Raw genomic sequence first — 11690 nt, 5'->3', positions numbered from 1 at the left:
TTTATCTGCAAACTGGTTGCAGATTGCATGTATTGTTGAGCAGACAGTGGAAAAGGCTATCTGGTGAATTGCTGCGTACTACAGGTCGAGGGTTGCAGAAGATTTGCTTGCTGTTTGGTATTATTATTGTGATAATGGCAGAGAATAGTGGAAGCCCCATCATTGAGAAGCTCGACAAGAACAACTACCCTTCATGGAAGTTCCGTGTCACGAACTTTCTTATTGGAAAAGGCCTCTACGAGTTCGTTTCAGGTGAAGAAAAGGAGCCGGAGGTGAGTGATCCTCCAACTGCAGAAGAGACAAAGGCACGAAAGGAATGGAATGCAAAAGACAAGAAGGTCATGTATTGGTTGTCTGCAGTAATTGACAATAACATGCTGGGACACATTAGAAATGCAGAGAATGCATATGCAGCTTGGACCATACTTGAAAGTATGTTTTCTGTAAATACAAAGGCACGAAAGATTCAACTCAAGCAAGAGTTGAATACATTAAAGAAAGGGAAGATGTCTATCAATGAGTATGCACTGAAGGTAAGAAGCATTGCAGATGCATTGGCAGCGATTGATGCAATGCCCGATGATGATGATTTGGTGTCGTCTACGTTGGGTGGACTTAACAATGAAAAGGCTTGGAAGTCTTTTGTAACTTCCGTATATGTCAGAAAGCCATTTCCAGATTTCGATGAATTGGTCTCTCTTATGATCACTGAAGAGATCAACATGCAGAGTGAGACATCTGAAAGAAGTGGTGAACAGGTCCAAGCTTTCTACTCCAGTTCTGGAAGGGGACGTGGCAGGTTCTCTTCAAGAGGCCGTGGTACAGGACGTGGTAGTGATAACCAGCAAAACAGATTGAATCAGCAATTTGGCGATATGCAGGTTTCAGGAGGTCGTGGTAACTTTAGAGGCAGGGGGAGCTTTAGAGGAAGAGGTGGATGGCAGAACAGAGGTTCTAACAACTCTAGTATTGTGTGCCACTACTGTGGCAAAACAGGTCATATTGCAGCCCAATGTTATGCTAAGAGAGATGATATCCGCAGTGGTAAGTTGCAGCAAGGAAACTATGCATCGTCTTCACGACAGAATGAAGACAAAAATGAACGTTTGTTCGTTATGCAGCATATGCTGAATGCTGTTACAGGAAAGGGAACACATGAAGATGTTTGGTATGTTGATTCAGGTGCATCCAATCATATGACCAGCCATGCAGAATGGTTTGGAGAGATGCAGGATTTGCAGAATGCAGGTTATGTGCAGACGGGTGATGACTCATGTCACCCAATTTCACACATTGGAAAAGTTCCCTTGTCCTTGCATGATGGTAAGACAAAGAGTCTTTCAGATGTATTACATGTGCCATCTATTACAAAGAATTTGGTGTCAGTCGGCCAAATGGTAGAGCAAGGGCTGCAAGTCAGATTTAATGCAAAGGGCTGCTTTGTAGAAGACTTCAATGACAAGTGCAGGTTGGTAGCAAAGGGAAGTAGAGTTGGACGTATGTTCACTCTAGATGCTGGAATTCCTACTATGAATGCAGCTATGTATGCCAAAGGAAAAGGTGTTGTTGCAGACATTGAAATTTGGCACAAACGCATTGGACATGCAAATGTACAAAGGCTGAAATTAATGCAGTCCAAAGGGTTGGTTACAGGTTTGCCTACATTTAAAGTTGCAGAATTTCAGAAGGTATGTGAAGCATGTCAGTTTGGTAAGCAGGCAAGACAACCCTTTTCACATGACAGAGATGTAAGCAGAAATATCCTTGATGTTGTGCATACAGACATTTGGGGGCCTACACAAAATGTATCTCTTGGAGGCAGTTCATACTTTGTCACATTCATTGATGATTGCTCTAGAAAGCTGTGGGTATATTTTATGAAGGAAAAGAGTGAAGCTTTTGAGCACTTTAGAACTTTCAAGGCTGCAGTTGAAAGAGAAACAGGCTTGAAAGTAAAGTGCCTGAGGTCAGATGGAGGGGGAGAGTACCTCTCAAATGAGTTCAGTGATTTTCTGAGGTCTCATGGGATAAAGAGACAGTTCACATGCAGGTATACCCCACAGCAAAATGGGGTTGCAGAAAGGAAAAACAGGCATATTGCAGAAGTTGCACGCGCCTTGATGGCTGAAAAGAATATGCCTAAGCATTTTTGGTCTGAGGCTGTTCATACTGCTGTTTATATTATGAACAGAACTCCCACAGCTGCAGTTCATGGTATGACCCCTGAAGAATGTTTTACAGGTAAGAAGCCTGATGTTTCACACTTGAAAGTATTTGGCTGCATTGCGTATGTTCATGTGCCAGATGAGTTGCGAAAGAAACTGGATCCAAAGGCTGAAAAGTGTATCTTTATTGGATACTCTTTAGAGCAGAAAGGGTATCGTTGTTACAACCCTGTCACATGTAAGTTCAGAGTGAGCAGGGATGTCATCTTTGATGAAATGAGCAGTTGGTATGCATCTAGTGGTGATGCATTGGATGTTGATGATGATCATGATACTCATGTGCAGGCTGAAAAGCAAGAATCACAGACTCTTAGTGGACCAGAGACATCATCTGGTAGTCCTTGGTCTGGGAGACTAAGGAGTACCTCTACATCTTCGGGTGCATCTAGTAGCACTACACGTAAAGACAAAGGAAAGAATAAGGTGTCAGAAGGCATTGATGCAGTTCTTGATGGAGACTCCAGTGGCTCAGACAGCTTGGATGATGAGCTTGGCATTCCTTCAGTGAGGACTCCAGGTGTGCAGAGAGCACGTATTAATGCAAAGACTCCATTGAGTGATCCAGTGGTACGCAGGTCTAGCAGGGTGAGATACCCTGTTAAAAGATTTGGTTTTGAGGGTTATGCAGCTCACCATTATGCTTATATGGTGAAACTAGTTGAGGATGTTGAGCCCACATGTTTTGAGGAGGCTGTTGGTCATGCTCATTGGGATGCAGCAATGGATGAGGAGATGGCTGCACTAGAGGCCAATAAGACTTGGGATCTAGTATCATTGCCAAAGGGAAAGAAAGCTATTGGATGTAAGTGGGTTTATAAGATTAAGCACAATGCAGATGGTTCTATTAGCAGGTACAAAGCTAGGCTGGTTGCAAAAGGCTATGCCCAGACATATGGCATAGATTATGATGAAACCTTCAGTCCAGTTGCTAGGATGGCAACTGTCAGATGTGTGATTGCTTTGGCAGCAGCCAAAGGTTGGAGGTTGCAGCAAATGGATGTAAAGAATGCCTTCTTGCATGGTGATTTGCAGGAAGAAGTGTACATGGATCAGCCAGCAGGTTATGAAGATTTAGAGCATCCCACGTATGTGTGCAGGTTGAAGAAGGCACTCTATGGGCTCAAGCAAGCACCTAGAGCATGGTCTGACAAGATCAAAGAGTATCTTGTCAATATTGGCTTTTATGTTTCTGATGCTGATCACTCACTTTATGTGAGAAAGGGAGATACAGGTTTGGTCATCATAGTCATCTATGTGGATGACTTGATTATTACAGGTGATAGTGATAGTGGAATTGCTGAAGTCAAGGGCTGTTTGAAGATGAAGTTTGAGATGAAGGATTTAGGTGAGCTAAGGTACTTCCTTGGCATTGAGGTGATCAGATGTGATGATGGTATATGGCTGTCCCAAAGACAGTATGGCTTGGATATGTTGTCCAAGTATGGTATGACTGCATGCAAACCACCTTCAGTCCCGTTGGAGCAGAATGTAAAGCTGAGTGCTGATGTTGGGGATGAGATAGAAGACCCTACTATGTTCAGGAGGATAGTGGGGAGTTTGATCTACATGACCATTACAAGGCCAGACTTGAGCTATGCTGTTGGTCTTGTGAGTCAGTTTATGCAAGTACCTAGAAAGCCACATTTGGATGCAGTGAGACGCATATTGAGATATGTGAAGTCCACATTACATTATGGGCTTTTCTATGAGGCAGGTACAGATGTACAGGTGTTTGGATACACAGATGCAGATTGGGCTGGTAGTATGTCTGATAGAAGATCTACCAGCGGATACATGTTCTCTCTTGGTAGTGCAGCAGTTGCATGGAGCAGCAAAAAGCAATCTACAGTTGCTTTGTCGAGTACAGAGGCTGAGTATAGAGGTGCTGCTGTTGCAGCATGTGAGGTAGTATGGCTGCAAAAGTTACTGGCTGATTTGGATGTGCAGGTGGAAGGTCCAGTTGTCATTTATTGTGACAACATGAGCAGTATACAGTTGGCTAGGAACCCTGTGTTCCATGCCAGGACAAAACATATTGAGGTACACTACCACTTTGTGAGAGAGAAGGTACTAGCAGGTGAGATTGACTTGGTGTATGTCAGCACACAGGATCAGATAGCTGATATCTTCACGAAGGCATTGGGTACAGAGAAGCTTCAAAAGTTTCGAAGCTTACTTGGAGTTGCAGAGATACAGTTGAGCTTGAGGGGGAGTGTTGAGATGGCAAGCTCAACACATGAGGACATGGATGATGGACCGCCTGGTTAGATGGGTCCACACGTCTACACTTAGCACGTCGGTGGTCATTATGACTCTCACATGGCCACTGACTCATTACTTATTATATTCAGGTTGTTACACCTATTTACAGCTGGCATAGTTATAGCGCCATTCGACTAGTGTAGTCGGTTATGCATTGTTTGACTTAGTAGGCCACTTTCCTTTTATGTTGTATCTTATCTATACTTTGTGTACATTGTAAAGTGTGTGGAAGAAGAAGAAGAAATCAGCAAGAAAACGTTTTGGCCTCCATCTCTCTTCTTGTCTCTTGAGTGAGCTTCTCCTTGTGCATTCTGTGTGTGTTCGGCGCAGCATCTTGAGCAATCCCCTCCACCACGCGATTCTTGACAAGTAGCAAAGATCTATAGTGTGGTCTCCTTTTTACATAGATTGTGGCCACTATCTATAGTGTGGTCTCCTTTTTACATAGATTGTGGCCACTAAAGAGCTATGGTGTGGGTGTTTCCTCTTCTCTAGATCATGGACCAATAAGATTAGGAGGATATAGACTAAGCAACCATCAATAGATCAAAACAATGATTTAAAAATAGGGTTATTAAAACCCTTAGTCACCTAACCTTAATTTATCACGAGTGCGCACTCTAAACTCATAAACGTTTATTAATTAAATATGTATTTTGCAGAATCACTCGCTATGGAATCACCCATGTACACATAAAATTAACAAAACGCCCAAAAAGGATAGGCGTCCCCATCGACTTCTCGCACAAAGAATCCACTTTGTGTATGAGCCCCAGTAATAAAAGTTTACGGAATCCACCGTAAAACCTCACGGAATCCACCGTGGCACGGAATCCACCGTGTAATATGTTTCATGGAATCATATGATGCCAGGAGGCATATTACATGGTGGATTCTGAAATATCAGCATATTACATGGTGGATTCCGTGCCATGGTGGATGCACCAGCTACATTTAGTCGCATGATGAATCGCATATTTCTAAAATATCAGCATTGTGTTATAGTACTCTTTGATGATATTTTAGTATTCAGTAAAAATGAGAATGAGCATTATGAACATATGCCTTTAGTTTTCAAGTTGTTAAAAGATAATCAATTGTATGCTAATCCAGAAAAGAGTGAATTCTTTCAAATAGAAATTGAATATCTAGGTCATATTATTTCATCAGAAGGTATTAAGGTTGACCCTAAAAAGATAGAAGCAATTTTAAATTGGCCCATACCCAAAAATGTGCATGAGTTACGTTCTTTTCTAGGTCTTGCGAGGTTTTACACAAAAGAAGGGTATCGTTTATAAATGGTCTGATAATCAACAAAAATCTTTTGATTTATTGAAACATGCATTAACCCATGCTCCTATATTACAACTACCTGATTTCAATAGACCATTCTTCTTAGTAGTTACTGACGCTAGTGGATCTGGAATAGGAGTCGTCCTTATGCAAGATAACCATCCCATAGCCTACTCTAGCTGTAAACTGAAACCATCCGAACTTAAATATTCTACCTATGATAAAGAATTGCTAGCTGTAGTACAAGCCTTACATCAATGGAAACTTTACTTAATGGGTTCTGAGTTTATGATTAAAACTGACCAACAAAGCATTAGACATCTCCTTAGTCAACCCCAAATATCTGACTGACATATTAAATGGGCAGCTTTCATTCAAAGTTTTCATCCCCTTATACAATATCAACCAGGAAAAGAGAATGTTGTAGCCGACGCTTTAAGTAGAAGACAAAAAATTCATAATATTTTTGTGATATCATTTGATTCCCTTATCCCTATGAAAGATACTTATCATCAGGATATTACTTTTCAAGCTTATTGGAATAAATTAGTTGCAAATAATTGGATTCCTATTGATTCACTATTTTACAATAATGGATTCATGTTATATGAAAAGAGATTATGTGTGATAGTTCCATTTTGGATCTTTTGTTTTGAATGAGATTCATTGTCCTCCATATCAAGGTCATAGAGGTATTATATCTCCTTTGCGTACATTGACTAAAGATTTTTATTGGCCACATATGGACACTGATGTATCTAGCTTTGTATCTGAATGTTTAGTTTGTCAACGAGTTAAAAGACACCATGGTAAACAATATGGTTTACTAATGCACTTATCTATTCCATCACGACCATGGGATCAAATTTCAATGGACTTTATTACTGGTTTACCTAACACTAAAGCTAACCATGATATGATTTGGACTGTTGTAGACAGGTTTAGCAAACAAGTATATTTCATTCCATGCAAGAAAACTCTAACTACATCTCAAGCAGCTCAATTGTTTTTGAAAACTGTGTTTACTAATCATGATTTACCAAAAGTTATTATTTCTGATCGTGATTCTAGATTCTGTAATAATTTTTTGATTACTTTGTTTGCTAACTTAGGAACAAAGATTGATTTTTCGTCTGCATTTCATCCTGAAACTAACGGTCAAACAGAAGCTACTAACAGTACTATTTTAGATCTTTTACGTGCTTACACTATTTCAAAACCACACACATGGGATACATATCTACATTTACTTCAGTTTGCATATAATAATACACCACACACAGCTACAAAGAAAGCACCATTTGAAGTTATTTATGGATATAGATTGCCTACACCTGTTGCATCATTATCAAACAAAATTTAGACTGCTGATGATATTCCTAACATGCACACTACCATTTTTGATGAAGTTAAATATATAATTGCCAAAGCCCAGCAATCATATACAAAACAAGCAAATAAGAAAAGACAGGCCATGAATTTTAAAGTTGATGATTATGTTTGGTTACAAATAGAAAAACGTAGATTACAAAGTGTAGATAAACACCAAGTTGTGAAATTAGCACCTAGATTCTATGGACCATTCAAGATCATACACAAAATCAATGATAATGCATTTAAACTGGAACTACCACAGCATTGGAAAATCCATAACACCTTCCATATTAGTTTATTATGACCCTTTAGAGGCCAATTACCTGTACACCCTGTCTATGAAAACCCACCTTTGCTAGATGAAGAGACTGAAATCCTTGAGCCTGAAACTATTATAGATACTGACTTTATGACCACTAGAACTGGCCGTAGATATTCTAGATATTTGGTCAATTTTAAAAACCATCCTGTTGAAGAGGCCCAATGGATGCACGCTAGAGACTTAAATGCTTTCCCTACTCTGTTAGCTCCACATTGAGCTAATAGAAATTGAGGACAATTGCTATCCCACCCCCGGGGTATGATGCCAGGAGGCATATTACACGGTGGATTCTGTGCCACGGTGGATTCCATAAACTTTTATTACCGGGGCTCATACACAAAGTGGATTCTTTGTGCGAGAAGTCTATGGGGACGCCTATCCTTTTCGGGCGTTTTGTTAATTTTATGTGTACATGGGTGATTCCATAGCGGGTGATTCTGCAAAATACATATTTAATTAATAAACGTTTATGAGTTTAGAGTGCGCACTCGTGATAAATTAAGGTTAGGATTGATTTCTAACCAATTAATTTATTTATGTAGCTAATTAAGACTGCGAGGTATTCACTTTTGTTGGTTTAATTGTCTTATTTTACTAATGATTGTGAATGCTTCAGTTGATGTGTAGAGATAGCAGTGGTGGCAGTGGAAATCATTGGAGGATAGCGTGTATTCAAAATTTATCGTCAATATTTTGATGGGTGCGTGTCTTAGGCATGGCGCCTATATTTTGTCGCACTTATTTATCAATGTGCTTGATATTTATTTATTATTTTTGTATGCGCATGGGCACACGATTTAGATATTTGTATTTGGACATTGTATTTGGGTACGCTTGACTTCGTGGGCGCCCATTAGCTTTATTTCTATTTGGCACAAAAGCAAACTCAAAAGCTAAAGCGTGCTATTTTGTAATTTGGGCTATTATTTGAGCTTGAAGATGATTAATATATAAAATACATGCTTTGTGGAGTGCTCACACAAGGCATGGGGGGAGATTGCACCCAATTGGTCTCTTATTCATGTCATGCAAGCTTTCTACATTGATTTGTGTGCAAAAAGTAGAGTTCTTTTGTTCTTGGAGACCTTCTCATGCTCACTACGTGCACTTACGGCATCCGATCTGTGCACCATTAGTCCTCATAAAGCTAAGGTTAAAACAAGAAAAAATGCTTTGCTTTCCAATACTCTTGCTTTCCTTTCTTATTTTAGCTTTTTCTCTCTATTCATCTTTCTTCAAGGTGAATCCCATATGGAAAGCAAGAACACACGGAGCCCATTCCCTGTGGTGGCATGCTTCCCTTTGCTTACTACCATGCTTTGTTACAAGTTTCTTACTTGCATATCCTGATTGAACCTCTTTTCATCCATGATATATATACACTTTTTTCCAACAAGTACTTGTTAGATTCACCTGTAATTTTGAGTCAATAATTACAATGCTCATGCAACTTTCCAATTAGTACTTTTTAATTTCACTTGTATACATTATTTCCATCCATGATGTATACACAATGCTTTCTAATATATACTATTTAGATTCACTTTAATTTTGAGTCAATAATTACACCAATCATGCAACTCAATTATTCATTCATTCCATGATAGCACTTTATACATCGCAATGATCTTACACATGTGAATACAAATGGTTTACCTAAGTATATCTAAACATTCAAGTTAAAAAAGAAGATCTATGGCCTTAGCATGCAAGGAAGAAGCACGAACATGGGCATGAGAGAGTGCTCAAGAAGGAGGCCTCACACACATGGTCCATCACCCTCACTCACTCACTCACTCACTCACTCACTCACTCACACACACACACACACACACACACACACACACACACACTCTCTCTCTCTCTCTCTCTCTCTCTCTCTCTCTCTCTCTCTCTCTCTCAAATTCTCACATAGTCTCTCTCTCACAATGAAAAGCAAGAAGTGTGCACACATGAATAGCATGTTCTATTCTAACTCATATTTTGTCAACTCTTTCAAATTCTCACACAATGAAAAGCAAGAAGTGCACACATATGAATAGCATGTTCTATTCTTTCTCATAATTTAAATACATGAAATTTAGGGTTAGGGTTTTCCCATCCCCCTTGGGTATCCTACCTCTTTTGTGGTCCTTTCATTCAACATGGCTCTTTTTATGTGTAATCAAAACTTAATCTTAATGAAAAATAAAGCTAACACAAGTTATCAAGATGCTAGCTATTAAATACAATTTGTATGGGGTGAGAGTCTGGTTCTCATAAAAGTAAAGGCATAAAAGTGTTATAAGAATTACTCTTTGACCAAAAATTAGCAAGGTTCCTTTCTTTAGCTTCTTCTTGACATTGGTACATGCTTCCTTACAATTTCTAAGAGTTTTAACATGAGGTATTGCAAACTCATCATCCAATGATTCATCTTTTGAATTTTCATCAACTAGCTTTTTCCCTTTTGCAATTCAAGCCAACCTCATTTGTGTGATCCTCAATTTTACATTCCATGGCAAATAGTTCCATTGCTTTGTGCATTGTCTTGTGGACTAGATACATCCTCAACATGTTGAATTTGACATTATAATTCACTAGCCTAAGTTGTTGACTACCCTACTAGATTGAACTTATTCTTCTCCAACATGTATTTGCCATATACCTTGAATTTCTACATATATCACACTTTACATGTGGATAATTCCATGGAAGGTGCTGACTACCACACCACTTACAACTAAATCTTGATGGACCTACATCATCAGGATTTCTAGTGCCCATCAAAATCTCTTGGAATTTAAGAGAATTAACATATATTTCAATTTGATTGTATTGTTCTCTAATCATGTCCATGTAATACTTCATCATATCTTCTACTTCTCCCATGATATTAGGTGCAAAAGGCATAACTAGTGGCCTCAACTGCTACTCACACCTTAGTTTTAACATTTTGAAGAGGGTTTTGGCGATTGTATGGTCCCTTGTTTCAGAACCAGAGCCTTTGTCCATTGCTCATAGACACCATAAGCATTGATTGGACAACTTGTGATATCTGAAGAGCCAATAATTGTGGAATCCTTTGATTGGGCCCCTAACTTAGGCTCATACAACTACTAGAGGTAATGCTAGTAATGGATTATAACCAGTAACACTTCATTTGGTACCACCCTAAGAATTGAGAGGTCTCTCTTCTCACCTAAGCTGCTTGGATTCTAGACTCTAACCCCTTGGCTACAGTTATGGCTACTCAAGTGGAGTTGGATTGTAAAGTCCAAGCCTCTCAAGAAAAACTGCAATCTAGCATTAAAAGGTAGTGGAATTATTGCACCCAATTGCCAAAAGACCTTGTGTAGCTTTTGAGCATATCCTTTTAGAGTATCGTTGAGCTCTCGATGAGTCTCATTCAGGATACATGACGATATTGCCCATTTTGAGGGAGAATTCCCTATGAAAAAGGATGTAAAATCCTTGCCTATTGATGATCGAATTAAGTACTGAGGCAATAATAACATTGGGCTACATTCCCTTTTAAGGTCATACTGAAGAATAACATATGATTTACTTATTCATTCACTTAACAATTAAACATCAATATTTAAAAATCCTTAATATGAATGTCCAAATACTTGTTTGGATCTCCATTAAATATAGGTAATGGGTACCCTACAGTGGGTAGGGTCAATATATCAACTAGTTACAAATCGCGATCTGACTGGCCTTGAGACTTGATATGTAGAGAGGCATAGTCTCACTTCATTGATCGACCGATATAAGTCCCTGAGCTAAGAGATTTTGGACTCTTAAGGGATACAAAATTAATATGATTAAGGGAGTACTTGGGAAATATCTTGCATGTCTCCTTCACTGATATTCATGTTTCTCTCATTAGATATGAGAGATTTCTAGCCTTTGCTCTTGTTCCTATCTAAGCAAGTCCCTCTTCACTCTTGGACGAAGATGCATACCCCACAACAGCTCTCTCACTCTAAGCTCACAATTAGGTGCATCAAAGAGCAATCTCCCACAACCATGTGGCCATGAACAACTAGAAGAATATTAGAAAATCTTCTCATTAAACTAGAATAATGTCTTGTAGTCCACTTTCTAATTGCCTAGCTCTAACTTCCAAGCAAGAGGTATCCCCACATCATGGTGTCTAATGTGCCACATAAATGTCACTTAGACACCTCTAGCCGAATGTTGTGGCCTCTTATGATGAAAGATCCTTA

This window comes from Lygodium microphyllum, chromosome 7 (genome assembly GCF_053477565.2).
Source record: "Lygodium microphyllum isolate KBCC chromosome 7, Lygodium_microphyllum_v1.1.10, whole genome shotgun sequence".
NCBI lineage: Eukaryota > Viridiplantae > Streptophyta > Polypodiopsida > Schizaeales > Lygodiaceae > Lygodium > Lygodium microphyllum.
Note: the sequence above shows the minus strand (reverse complement) of the source record.